Genomic DNA, 11,827 nt, shown 5'->3' on the forward strand with positions numbered 1-11,827 from the left:
TTTTGAAGAAAGTAGGAATGAGGGTTTTTTGGATTAGATTTGGTTATTTTCAGGGTTTTTTTTTGTGAAAATAGGAGATTCTCTGAATTTTAGAGCACTTTGAGGCCAAACAGATCTCACAATTGGATTCAAAAGATGTCAAAACCCTATTTTCATATAAAATTTGTTAATTTTGGACAATTTTGACCTAGGAGGCAATTTGTTTTGCATACTAGGGTTGTACATCCTTGACATGCATTTTGATGCAATTTTTTCAAAAAATAAATAAATTAAAAAGCACTCTAAACAAAGCACAAGTGGTTTAGAAAACCGTCACAATTTTTTTTAAACCACGCGGTGTATTTAAAACACTATTGTGGCCTCTCCAAACTGCCACTGACGATGCTTTCTCAGTGGCTACCTTTCAACTTCTTGATGATGTGTTTTCACTTTCTAGCCACCACCATCACTACCCCACTCTGATTTATCTTTATTGTCTTTCTCTGCTTTGCCCGACTCAACTCCACTACTTAGTCGCTCACGAACCACCACTACCTGGAAGCTTTGCTTACGGGCCACTACCACCCATCCTTGCCTACCCTATGGTCATGTTGGGGGGGGGGGGGGGGGGGGGCTTCTTTTAGACTCTTTCAATTTTTATTTATTTATTTATTTAGGTTGGGGAGGGGGTTTGCAATTTTTTTCCCTTTCTGGAGGCCCTGTCAATTTTTTGGCTCTAACTTGAGCATACAGTATCATTTTTTGGAAAATGAAATATCGTTAGGAATTGTTGGAATTCTTTAGAATAACTTGGGGGGGGGTGTGAATCAATTATCCAAGGTCCAGATGTACAAATAAAACTTTTCAAAGCTTAGTAAGCCCATATCCATAAAACATATTCATGCATGCATCCATTAGATCATACAATCACTTAAACTTTGTAGGTTACTATCAAATCAACTTTGTAGAAATGTAAGCATGAAACATAACATATTCAATAACACATTTGACACAATGATTTTATGTGGAAATCCTATTTGGAAAAAACTACCAGTAACATGCTACTCATTCTCACTCTTTTGAAGTGATACCCTGTGAATGGCCAACCTTGTTAAAGGTTACAATGCACACTATTGAATGTGACCTAGTTAGAGGATTTCAATCACCCTGTTAGGAGTGAGTGTTGTTATAGGGCTTTATATCATTCACTTGGAATGTCACTTGGTTAAAGGATTTATAAATGATTATTAAGTCAACCTTAATCCAAAGGATTTACCCTAGACTAGTACAATGATTAGAAAGTAACAGTAAGGCAAGTGATCTGATAACAACTTACAACTCACTTGCATATTACATATCTCTATTTAAGTCTTCCATTTTGCTTGGCTTTCACACACTTCAACTCTGATAGCTTGTTCACCCTTCAAGCATCCATACCCTTAAGCTTTCTTGTAATGGTCCGCCATGTGACCCAAAAGAAGTTAACCTAAAGTTTTACTGAGTTTGCCAAACATTTTTTTTTAAAGATAATAACTTAACAACAACATATATAATACAATAGAAGCAATTAACATACACTCATACATCAACAACACATAAATAGATTACAACTCTTAAGGGTCTCATGACAATGAATTACATTTAATTTTTAATTAATTATAAATCCAATATATAACACATCCACATTGAAGAATAACTACAAGTACAAATTCTGTTTAAAAGTATACAATTATATATGATGCCACTTGGCAATAAAAAAATGCACAATCATCCACTGTACAAGTTACATAGTATGAAAGGCTGAAATAATATACATAGTGAAATAGATTACATCATCTTGTAAGATCTATGAAATAAAATACAATACACTAAGAGAAATACAAGAAAAGATAGAAAGGAACATTTGTACAAACACATCTAACAATGGCATCCAACTGTCAAATCTCAATAGTATAAGAAAAAGCACTACCACCCGATCTCGTGGAAACCAAAAAAGGCCCACTCCCACCATGTTGAGGAGATAGTCTCAAGTTCCAAACTAAATAACAAACAAGTCAAACTGACATCTAGGTTTAAGGAATGACCTAAAAGCAAACTATCTCAAAGGGTATCAAGACAGAAGTATCAACTAATCCTAGAGGCAACACAAACACGTAGGAAATTTACTATGCAAGTGGGCAAGTGTCATCAAATGAGACAACTCTAAGGTTACCTTAGAAATCTCTCTAGAATCTGGCCCCCTAGTGTTTCTATGAGGCATCAGTATCCTTTTGTACAAACAAGGCATACTAACAAGTCAACTCTAAGGTTACCTAGCTAGTCTTTTAATTCTCTGGCACCCTAGTGACTTTATGTAGTACCAATATCTTTTTAGTTCATTTTAAACCCATTTAATGAAATGTTATCACTTTTTAAATAACTTACAATGGGTTACCCATTAGCCTCTCTAGGGCCTCAACCTCCATTGCAAGCCACTTCCCAACATGTCATACAAATAACCTACCCTAAGCTCAACAAAAGAAAAAGATTTCAAAAAACCACATACCATACATGAGTTCTTAAACAAGCAACTGATAAGCACTAAAAATCACTGATCATAATCACAGATTCCACCAATACAATCATCTTAATAGGACTGATCCCAAAATTAAGTACACATAAACCAATTCCATGTCACAACATGACATCACCAAAAATAAATCATATAAACACCTCAGTCTTATACAAGTGACTGAAAAGTAATCTAAATACAACTGATAGAAGACTCAAAGGTTATATCAGATAGGTCACACCATTCACCTCAGTTTCACATAAGAACACTGGAAAGTAATAACAATCAATAGATCAAAACAACTCATAGAGCATACAAGACACATTACTATGGCTGAGTATAAAAGATCATGATCAAAACATCATTATGACATCATAGAATAAAACTCCCAAGCCTTTGGTAACATCCTGACTAGTTAAAGCTAAGTCAACCTTGAAACCCAACATCAGTAAAATCACACGTCTCATACAAAACATACAATAGTAACTTTTCATAATACATTAGGTTTTGGAAAACATTCATATTTAATTTTCACTATAGGTTTCCAATTTTTCATTTCCAAATATTATAGTTCATAACGTTTCTGATCTCAATCAGAGTTTCAATTTCCATTTATTTAGTTGTCAGATTTACTAAGGTATCTGAGTTCACTAGAATTTCAGATGATTCAACAAATCATATAAGTTGTTTAAACATTGTTTCATAGTTCAATTTGTTATCAAAACATAGGAGTTCAGTGAACATACACATCATAGTTTTCGTCTTTTTAAAGTATGTTAAATACTAAGGTTTTCGAATAAGGAAATTTCCTTAGCAATATAAATCATTTTCATATAAAATCGAATCAAGCAGCACAAACCAAGTTTACCAAATATAACCATTAATTCTCCCAATTAATTTCTTTGATTTTCAATTTAGTTTAGAATTATATTTAAATAATAAAGTAATAAATCAAATTTTTAAATAATTAAATTAAAATTTTTAAAAATACTTATTAAAATTATTAATCATAATAATTATCAATTATTACCATCATAATTTTAAATTTATTAAACTTTGGAAAAAATTTCTCAAGAAGGAAACTTGCTAAAAATAGAAACTTTCCTGAAATGGAAACTTGCTAAAAATAGAAACTATTTTGAAATGGAAACTTGCTAAAAATAGAGACTTTCTTGAAATAGAAACTTGCTAAAAATAGAGACTTTCTCAAAATGGAAACCTACTAAAAATAGAAACTTTTTCGAAATAGAAACTTGCTAAAAATAGAGACTTTCCTAAAATAGAAACCTGTTAAAAATAGAGATTTTCCGAAATGGAAACCTTTACAAATAGAAACTTTCCCAAAATAGAAACTTGCTAAAAATACAGACTTTCCTAAAATGAAAACCTACTAAAAATAGAAACTTTGTAAAAATAGAAAGTTTCCTAAACTAGAAACATGCTAAAAAAAAGAGACTTTTCCAAAATGGAAACCTGCTAAAAATAAAAACTTTCTGAAATAAAAACCTTCTAAAATAGAAACTTACTAAAAAAGAAGCTTTCAAAAAATAAAAATTTACTAAAAATGGAAACTTTCCAAAATAGAAACTTACTAAAAACATAAAATTTCCAAAAATGAAAACTTACTAAAAATTATTTTTTTCCAAAAATAGAAACTTACTAAAAATGAAAACTTTTCGAACTAGATCTGATAGAGCAACAAAATTTAAACAATTAAATTTAGTAATTTAAAGCTAGTTTTCTTTTTAGAACCCCTATCTCGAATTTAATCAAATCCATTACGAATCACCCAATTTAAATCAAATGAGGGTTTCCAATCTTTTAACAAACAAGGGTTTCAATTTAAATAATTCGTTCACAGATAAAATTAAAAACAAAGAATAGTAAATTTCAACACAAAGGTTTTAACCAAATCTAAAATTTTGAAAATAAATTTATCCAGACATGAAGAAGACAAGAATTCAAAGAATGGAAATCCACTATACAATTAACTCACAAGATCCTACCGATCCTAAAATGACAGATGCACAGAACACACAATAATTCCCTTTTTTTGAAAATCTTCTTCTCTAAAATTGCTCTTCCAAAACTTGTGTACTTACAAAATGAGCTCTAGATCTCTGACAAAAAGTTCTCCCTAAATTTGGGGCTCTAATTGTGCAATCACGAGAGGGAACTCATTGATCAATTATTGTTTATTACTTTATTGCCTTTTTATCTTTTCATGCACAACTCTTAGCAATTTTAAAATATCTTTATTAAATTGTTTTTCTTTCTCCCTTTGATTAATTTATTATATTTTAATTTCATGCATAAGCTTTATGTAATTTAATTAAAATAAACTTTATTAAATTATGTTTTTTCTCTCTTATTAAATCATGGGACGCTTTTAATAATATATTTATTAACTTATTTAATAATATTATTTAGAGTTTTTTTTTAAAAAATTTATTGGTAAGAGGCCAAAGCCAAGGTTAATTATTATTATTTGTTGTGATTAATTATTTTAATTATTAGTTAATCTCGAGTAGATTTGAACCCAAGACCTCCCAATTAAGAGGCTCACAATTTACCATTGTGATGTAGGCTCTTGCCTATTATTTAGAGTTTGTTATTAAAATAAAACTCTTAAATAATAATTATTAAATTAAATAAATATAAATATGCCTAAATAAAACTTTAATAAAATCTTTAAATTTAATTCTTTTATTTAATTAATTCACAAGACGTTTTTAATAATATATTTATTAACTTGATTAATAACATTATTTAGAGTTTATTATTAAAATAAAACTCCTAAATAATTATCATTAAATTAAATACATATAAATACGTCAAAAATAAAACTTTAATAAAATCTTTAAATTTAATTCTTTTATTTAATTAATTTCTCAATTAATTAATTATAATTAAATACTAAATTTTCTTTATTAAATTTTCATTAAATTATCTTTTAATTTGATTTGATTATAATAGAAATCACAACAGACCCACAAAACCAAATACGACAACTCAACTAAAAGTCAAAGAACAAAGTCAAACTCCAGGGTCAAAGTCACAAATTTATGTCATTTGATGAATTCAAAAAGGTGAAACTAACTTAGATACTTGTCCTACTTTCTAGGACAATTAGCTTAGGTAGAGATTTGGACTCAAGAGTTATCTCCTCACTTATACCATTGAGATACTGCAATAGGGTACACTCATTCTGGCAATTTAGGGAAGTCGATCCCTGATACCTACAATCTGCATAAAATCCACGCATGTACAAACACAATATTCTAAACTAAGTAGGCAATGGTAGGAAGTGGTGCATCATGTAGATCCAGACTAGCAGGTGACTATGACTCCCTTCCTCAACCATGTCAAAAATATCAAACATAAAGAAAACATACACACACACCATACACATGCAAGTATGGGGTACGTATCCATAAATACCACATAAAAATTATTCGTCTAATTAACATCATTCAATAACTAAAAGTCACTTCATGAACATATATATCATCATCGAACAATCATGAAATAACTGAAATAACTAATACTATTTAGTAACTCAACACATATATTAACTGAATATGAAATAACATTTAATCTAATCTAGTAACCAAGCATCAATAATCATAAAACAAAATTAGAAAATTGACCTAACAGAATCTGGCACTACAACAAAAAAGTCAAGTAGGGGTAGGCATTACATCCACTCCCCCTCCTAGACTTAGACTAACTCTTGGAAGCCTACAGGAAAGATAAAACTAAACCAGGGGTAGGCATTACACTTCTTGCTTTGCTTGCTAATAACAGTCTCTTCTGTTCAGTCTCTTAATGAAGCAATACCCTAGACTCCTTATCTTCCTTAGGTTCTCGCACATGACAACCTTTGCTTCCAACCAACCATCTCTATAAATAGAAAATTAAGATCTTTTGTCATTTATCCTCTATCATCCATTTTAGGGTTAGGTAGGATTCAATGAATCTACCCATCTTTTCATTTTAGTTCCTTCTAGAAATGTCTCCTTCAATCCTCTTTGAATTTGCCTCAAAATGGTATACCATGAATTATGTGCCACCAACTCATCATAGTTATCTTCCACATGCTTCACAAAATTAAAGAAAACAAAATAGTCAGCTTAGATTTGTCAAATCCATGATTTAACATGAATATTGACACTCGACATCAATATGTTGTCACTTGGCTTCCATATTGTTCTTCCACTTAGCATCAACTAGATAACTTGGCAAACACTAAAGTAAACTGGTCCTTGACATCAACTAAACTTTACTCGGCTTACACTGTATCACTCAGAATACACTGACTTTGTTTAGCTCCAAATGATTTTCTGCTCGGCTTGCATTAACTTTGCTTGGCACCTACTATCCACTCAATCAAGCTTGAAAGATTTAATTCTTCTTACTTATTTTTCTAGACTTAATTAGTGCATCCAACCTTTGCAACCTTAAGTAGATAATCAATACACTATATCATCATTGTCTTAACTGTTCTTTGTACTCCCCTTTTATACAATAACTCAACCTTTTCTCTAGGTACTTTTGTTATCTCATTTATCAAAACTTCCTTATCAATTAAACAAATGATAGTACTCAAATCAACAAAACAATTGTCTTACCAACAACTAGTAGGTTTGACATCAGTGACAAAATAATGATTGAAATACATTCTCATACTTGTATCAATTTGTTTTCAATAATCTCTCTCTTTGGCATTGATGGCAAACCAGTACAACTACTACAACCAACAATAATACCAAAAATAAAATAATTCCTTGTATTGAAATCTCTCCCTCTATATTGAGATATCTCCCTCTATCAGTAGCTTTTGTCTTTTGTATAGGTTACAAAATTTTGTTTTGATCAACAAACAATCAACTCATCCTTATGACTCCCTCTTGATCACTTCTTATATCTCCCTTAGCACTGGGTAGATGTAATAATTTCTCACTATGTAGTAATCATCAGGTACACTATCTCCCTATGAGTAGTAGATATTCCATGTTTCTTCCGTTCTTCCCTTCTCCCTTTCTGGATTGCTAGATTCCTCCCTTTCTTTGTCTTTCTCCCTCTTTGACAATAATGCCAAAGACTTGTCATCGTAATATGCAAATATGAATATTTTTAATTTCTCCCTCTCTCACCTAACTTGTGACTAATTTGTAGCTCCAGTTCTTTGATTACTTTAGGCAGCTCCTAAAGTAAGATCCACTACATCAATGTGTAACATATGTCAATCATCTCAGTTAATGCAAGGCACTTCTCATGCTATTTAAATAGCCTTGGATAGGGGTATCACCTCTAGTTTACCTCTTAGATACTCATGAACATCCTAGGTAATGCTTTTGTGAAGATATCAACTATTTTCTCTTTTGTATTCACATATTCCATGTTCACCTCTTTATCTTGAACTAACTCTCTTAAGTAATGATGCTTGATTGCAATGTGTTTAGTCTTTGTATGCATCACAGGGTTCTTTGATATATTTATAGCACTTGTATTATCACAATAAAGTATCACATGTTCAGTGATTTCCTCTTTCATACCTTTGAGTAGTTTTTTGATCCATACAATATTTGTACAATTTACTGCAGCAACAACATATTTATCTTAACTAGTAGATTGAGATATGCAGCTTTTTTTCTTGCTGGTCCATGTAACCACCCTTTTTCCTAAGAAAAATGCTCCTCTATCAGTGCTCTTTCTGTCATCAATATTTCTATTCCAATCAACATCAATTTAGGCTCTCAACTCAAAATTCTCATTTTTCTTGTAGTATAAACCATAGTCTTCTGTTCTTTTAGATATCTCATTATTCTCTCAACAACCATCAAATGATTCTCCCTAGGATTAGTAGAGAACCTTGCAACTATCCCAATAGATAATGAAATATCAAGTTTGTTATGTACTACATATTGTAATTTGCCAATCATAGACCTATATAATATTTGATTCACCTCAGCTGAATCATCATTATTTAACAATTTGTGTCCTATCACCATAGTTGTGCTTATTGGCTTGGAATCTTCCAATCCAAAAGTTTTCAGTATCTCCTTTATATATTTTGACTGAGTGATGTATATACCATATTTCATTTGATGAACTTGCAAACCCACAAAAAGGTTGATCTCTCCAAACAGAGACATCTCAAATTCTTTCTTCATTTCATTTGTAAAAGCTTTACATAAAGTATCCTGACCTCCAAATATGATATCATCAACAAAATTTTTAGAAGTAAAATACCTTTTCATTTTTTCGTCGTTAAGGACAAATTGTTGTTATCATCAGTCCTCTCAAATCCAATTTTCACAAGATAATTGTGAAGTCTTTCATACCATGCTCTTGGTGCTTGCTTCAAACCATATAAAGCTTTGTGCAGTCTACATACCATATTTTTGTTGTTAGTATCAAAAAATCATTCTAGTTGTTCTATATAGACCTCTTCTTCCAATATGTCATTCAAAAATGTAGACTTAACATCCATTTGATAAACTTTGAAACCTTTGTATGCAAAGTAAGAAAGAAGAGTTCTTACTCCTTTGAATCTTACAATAGGAGTGAATGTTTCTCCATAGTCCATCCCTTCTTCTTGTGCATACCCCTTGCAAACTAACCTTGCCTTATTCCTTATGACTTCACCATTTTTATCTAACTTGTTTCTGTACACCCACTTGGTGCCAATTATATTTTTGTCTTTTGGTCTAGGAACTAAAATCCATGTCTTATTCTTCTCAATTTGTTCAATCTCTTCTTTCATGGCTTTACTCCAGTCCACATCTTCTAAGGCATCTTTCACTATTTTAGGTTCATGCATTCAAAGAAAACATTTACCATTTCTCAACTTATTCCTTGTCATTGGTCTTGTATCTTTATCTCCAATAATTTGTGTAGTAGGGTGATGTCTTTTGACATACTTTGACAATCTTGGTTCTACTCTATTTTCCTCATTTAGTTTATCAACTTCTAAAACACTATGTACTTCTCTATCAGGTAATTCAACATCTTTTTCATGTGCACTAATCTCAAAATCAAAATGTCCCTTAATTTCGTACTATAACTCGACAGTCACTGAAACTTGTTGTTAATTTGAAACTTGATTTACAACTTCTTCATTAGTAGGCATACCTTCATAAAAGTATACAAAATATTTGTATTCCTTTGGTTTCTTCATAGGTTCAGCCTCATGTACTTCTGTATATTCATCAAATTTCACATTTGCGTTTTCCGCAACTTTGTTAGTGTTAATATTTAAATAGTTATAAGCTTTACTTCTTGTGGAATAGCCAAAGAATATACCTTCTTCAATTTTTGCATCTAGCTTACCATTCCTGAAATCTTTGAGAATATAACACTTGCTTCCAAATACCTTAAAATATTTTAGATTGGGTGACTATACATACCATAGTTTAAAAGGTGTTGAATGAGTACCTTTCTTGACTTGCACATGGTTCAAAGTATAGACAACTATGCTTACAACCTATCTCTAGTATTTCAAAGCAACATTATTCTCCATCATGAGTGTCCTAGCATAGTTCATTACAAATCTATTTCTCCTTTCAACAATTCCATTTTGTGGAGGGGTCCTAGGGGCAGCTTTCTATCTTTTGATTCCTTTGTCATTATAAAACATCTCAAACTCATTTGATGTAAATTATCCTCATCGGTCAAATCTCAAACATTTCAAACTTTTACCTATTTCCTTCTCAACTTTTCCTAGGTACCACTTAGACATTTGGAAACCATTAGATTCTATTTCAGAAACATAATTGTCGTCATCCTAGAATAATCATAAAAAAAAATAGCATAATGTACTTATCACCTTTATATCTTTGCACATAAATTGGTCCACACAAGTCAGTATGAACAATCTCCAAAATTCCTTTAGAGGTATGAGTCATACTCTTAAAACTAGACTTTGTCATTTTGCCTAACTAACATTGTTTGCAAATTATATTGTCAGGTTTCTTCAACTTAAACAAACCTTTAAATCCTCTCATGTTACTGATACTAACCAAGTTATCAAAATTAATATGACATAACCTCTTGTGCCATACCACACATCATCAAATTATACAACCAGACAAGTAGCATCATCTATATCAAGGTAGAATAGATTGCCTCTAGTTTGATCACCTTTTCTCATTAGTTTTCGATTAGTATCATATATCTTAGCAATCTTGTTCTCAAATTCAACCTTGTAACCTAGACTATTTAGTTGTGACAGACTCAACAAATTATAGTTAAGTCCTTCAACATAATAAGCATTGCCACATAAAATCTTTTCTACAAGTTTGATAGAACCTTTTCCTTTTATTAGATAGGGTGCATCATTACCAAACCTTACACTATTTTTTTTCATAATAATTCAGGGTAATGAACTTACTTTTATCTCTAGCATATGATGCGAACACCCATTGTTAATGATCCATTTGTCATTCTTGTTCACACAAGATACTAGTGTAGTTGCCTCATCCTCATCAAAATCATCCTTCAATGCAACATACACCACTTTATCATCATGATCGTCAAATCTATCTTTGGTTTTCTCTTCTGCAATGTAGCAAGACTTCTTGCCTTTGTCTTTGTAATCTTTCTTGTCTCCACCTCTATAGTTCTTCTTCTCTGGACATTTAGAAACAATATGACCAACCTCATCACAATTAAAATACATGATAAATAACTTACCTTTGAATTTTCCTTTACGTCAGTGAAATCTCCTTACTAGTAGTGCTTCAAGTTGTTCTACATCTTCCTCATTTGTATCACTGTCAATGGAAATATATTTTACCTTTTTATTCTTCTTCTCATTAGGTTTCTTTAATAATAGCTTGGCTTTCAAAGTAGATTCAACATTATCGAATTTGAAGTTGTTAAAATAAGATAGCTCAAAAGTAGTGAGCCTACCTACCAGACCTTCAAGAGTTAGATTAGAACCTGGTATACATCTCAGTTCTTGTATTGCAAAAAATCTAATAAAATAGATGGGCAATAGTATTCTCAAAACTTTTCTTAAAATAGTCTCAACATCTATCTTACCAGTAGATCCTCTTATAGCATTAACATCTTTTATCCTAAAGAAATATTGAGCAACATTCTCACCTTCTTGCATTCTCATATCATCGAACTTACCTCTAAGACTTTTAGATTTGGCTCTCAAAACATTTGTATCACCTCCATAGATGGTGTAAAGAGCATCTCACATTTTCTTTTCCCTATCACAACCCTTTATGTTATTGAACTCAACATAACTTAGGGCAGAGGCAATCTCCAACATTGTCTGGTTGT

Source organism: Cupressus sempervirens, chromosome 7 (genome assembly GCF_028749045.1).
Source record: "Cupressus sempervirens isolate cs-2001-9-10 chromosome 7, ASM2874904v1, whole genome shotgun sequence".
Classification (NCBI taxonomy): domain Eukaryota; kingdom Viridiplantae; phylum Streptophyta; class Pinopsida; order Cupressales; family Cupressaceae; genus Cupressus; species Cupressus sempervirens.